At 36.4% G+C, this 3,591-nt stretch overlaps 1 pseudogene across 1 annotated transcript; it reads left to right on the plus strand.

Annotated features, from left to right (window-relative positions):
• Positions 1 to 1,660: 1,660 nt before the first annotated feature.
• On the plus strand, positions 1,661 to 2,929 carry LOC309814841 (AP-3 complex subunit sigma-1-like; annotated as a pseudogene). Its single transcript has one exon. The product of its transcript is annotated as an AP-3 complex subunit sigma-1-like (transcript).
• Positions 2,930 to 3,591: the final 662 nt, after the last annotated feature.

Consider the following 3,591-nt stretch of genomic DNA (forward strand, 5'->3'; position numbering starts at 1 on the left):
TAAAGGTAGTAAATCATCCATGCACAAAGCTAGCAGAAAAGTTAAAAGAAAAAAGTAGTAAAATCATCTATCCACAATAAACAGTTGAAACACAAAACAATTAGATGTAAAACATGACATCAAAAACAGTAATCATGAGAGCAAGAGAGTACAGGGCTGTTAAAATGCAATTGAAATTAAGAGATCAGCAACTTAAAACAATCACACATATATAGAGATTGCTATATATAAACGTCATGGTAACCACAAAACAAAAATCTATAATAGATACACACAGAAAAAAACCCAAAAAGAATCCAAACATAACACTAAAGATAGCCATCAAATCACAAGGGAAGATAACAGAAGAAGAAAAAAGGAAGATGAAAGAACTACAAAAATAATCAAAAACAAATTAACAAAGTGACAATAAGAACATAAATATCAATAATTACTTTAAATGTAAAAGAACTAAATGCTCCAATCAAAAGACATAGAGTGGCTGAATGGATACAAAAACAAGACCTATATATATGCTGCCTATAAGAGACTCACTTCAGATTAAAAGACACATACAACTGAAAGTGAGGGGGTGGAAAAAGGTATTTCATGCAAATGGAAATCAAAAGAAAAAGGGTTAGCAATTCTTATATGTGACAAAACAGACTTTAAAACAAAGACTATTACAAGAGACAAAGAAGGACATTACATACTGATCAGGGGATCAATCTGAAAAGAAGATATAACAATTATAAATACATATGTACCCAACATAGGAGCACCTAAATACACAAAGCAAATATTAACAGACATAAAAGGAGAAATTGATGGTAACACAGCAATAGTAGGAGACTTTAACACCCCACTTACATCAATGGATAGATCATCCAGAAAGAAAATCAATAAGAACACTGGCCTTAAATGACACACTAGACCAGATAGACTTGATAGATAGATAGATAGATAGATAGATAGATAGATAGATAGATGAAAGATGATAGAACAGTCCATGGAAAAGCAGCAAAATACATATTCCTTTCATTTCCATGTTCCACTGCACATGGAACAGTCTCCAGGATAGATTACATGACAGGCCACAAAACAAGTCTCAGTAAACCCTAAACTTAAGAAAATTAAAATGATATCAATCAACTTTTCCAACCAAAAGACTGGAAATTAACAAGGAAAAGAAAACTACAAAAAAAACAGAAACATGTGGAAGTTAAACAATATGCTACTGAACAACCAATGGATCACTGAAGAAATCAAAATTTTAACAATACCTAGAGACAAATGGAAATGAAAACACAATAATCCAAAAATCTATGGGATTCAGGGACTTCCCTGGTGGTTCAGTGGTTAAGAATCCGCCTGCCAATGCAGGGGACATGTTTTCAGCCCTGGTCCAGGAAGATCCCACATGCCGCAGAGCAACTAAGCCTGTGCACCACAACTACTGAGCCTATGCTCTAGAGCCCGCAAGCCACAACTACTGAAGCCCATGTACCACAACTACTGTGTCCACGTGCCACAACTACTGGAGCCTGTGCTCCACAACAAAAGAAGCCACTGCAATAAGAAGCCCACACACCACAGCAAAGAGTAGCCCCCACTCAGTGCAATTAGAGAAAGCCCACACACAGCAACAAAGACCCAATGCAGCGTGTGTGGGAGGGGGTGGGTGGGGAAGGATCGCCAGCAAGATCCTGAGGTGAGGCTCGTGTGCGCGCCCCCACCCTGGCCCCCAGTTCCCACCCGGTCGGCCCGGCTGAGCCATGATCAAGGTGATCCTCATCTTTAACCACCACAGGAAGCCGTGGCTCTCCAAGTTCTACCAGCCCTACAGTGAAGATACACAACAGCAAATCATCAGGGAGACTTTCCATTTGGTATCTAAGAGAGATGAAAATGTTTGTAATTTCCTAGAAGGAGGATTATTAATTGGAGGATCTGACAACAAACTGATTTATAGACATTATGCAACATTATATTTTGTCTTCTGGGTGGATTCTTCAGAAAGTGAACTTGGAATTTTAGATCTAATTCAAGTATTTGTGGAAACATTAGACAAGTGTTTTGAAAACGTCTGTGAACTGGATTTAATTTTCCATGTAGACGAGGTTCACAATATCCTTGCAGAAATGGTGATGGGAGGAATGGTATTGGAGACCAACATGAATGAGATTGTTACACAAATTGATGCACAAAATAAACTGGAGAAATCTGAGGCTGGCTTGGGATCTCCAGCCCGTGCTGTATCAGCTGTAAAGAATATGAATCTTCCTGAGAACCCAAGAAATATTAACATTGGTGACATCAGTATAAAAGTGCCAAACCTGCCCTCTTTTAAATAAAAAATTTAAAAGGCCACTCCCAGGTAAAATCCAGGGGAAATGTCATCTAAGTTTACCATGCAGTTGTTTACTAAAAATAGAGGAGGAGAGTCTTAACTTTTGCTCTTGGATTTAAGTCAAGGTACTGTATAGAAGTTATGTAAAATCAGTATGGAAGTTCATTGTTGCTTTTCTTGCTCAGTGATTTTGAAGAAATTGAGTAGTTACAGTGTGATTTTTTTCTTTATTTTCTAAACTGCATTCCTATGGCCACCTAAGGCATGCCTCCATGTATTGGCTACTACAGTATTTTGAAAAGTGTTTGGGACATTTCTTTAAATTATGTATAACCCAAAATGTTGGTGTTTTGTATGGATCACAAATACAGCATTCCTTAATTCTTTCTGTTATTTGTCAGAATTGTTATTTAAAGAATGAAGTATGTATTACATGAAAACATTATGACCTTTTTCTCTTAGTTTAAATAAACTCCAAGGTAACTGGACTTCTAAAGCACCATTCTGTTTGCCTGGTATCTACTTTAGCAATAATTTTTTTTATGACCCTCTGACTCAACCAAGTAAATAAAAGTATATTTTATCACTGTTAAAAAAAAAGACCCAATGCAGCCATAAATAAATAAATTTATATATTAAAAAAGAAATCTATGGGATTCAGCAAAAGCAGTTCTAAGAGAGAAGTTTTATAGTGATACAAGCCTACCTCAGAAAACAAAAAAAAATCAAATAAACAACATAAAGGTAAACTAAAGGAACTAGAAAAAGAACAAACAAAACCCAAAGTTAGTAGAAGGAAAGAAATCATAAGGATCAGAACAGAAATAAATAGAATAGAGATTTAAAAAAAACAAAAATATCAGTAAAACTAAGAGCTGATTTTTAAAACATATTATTTATTTATTTATTTGGTTACACCAGGTCTTAGTTGCAGCAGGCAGGCTCCTTAGTTGTGACTCACCAGCTCCTTAGTTGTGGCATGTGAACCATTAGTTGTGGCATGCCTGTGGGTTCTAGTTCCCTGACCAGGAATTGAACCTGGGTCCCCTGCATTGGGAGTGCAGAGTCTTAACCACTGCACCACCAGGGAAGTCCCACTAAGAGCTGATTTTTGAGAAGATAAACAAAATTGATAAACCTTTAGCCAGATTCATCAAGATAAAAAGAGAGAGGGCCCAAATCAATAAGATCAGAAATGAAAAAGGAGAAGTTACAACTGACACCACAGAAATACAAAGAATCATGAGACTATGACAAACAAC

This window comes from Mesoplodon mirus (assembly GCF_964341445.2).
Source record: "Mesoplodon mirus genome assembly, chromosome: 13".
NCBI classification, from domain to species: domain Eukaryota; kingdom Metazoa; phylum Chordata; class Mammalia; order Artiodactyla; family Ziphiidae; genus Mesoplodon; species Mesoplodon mirus.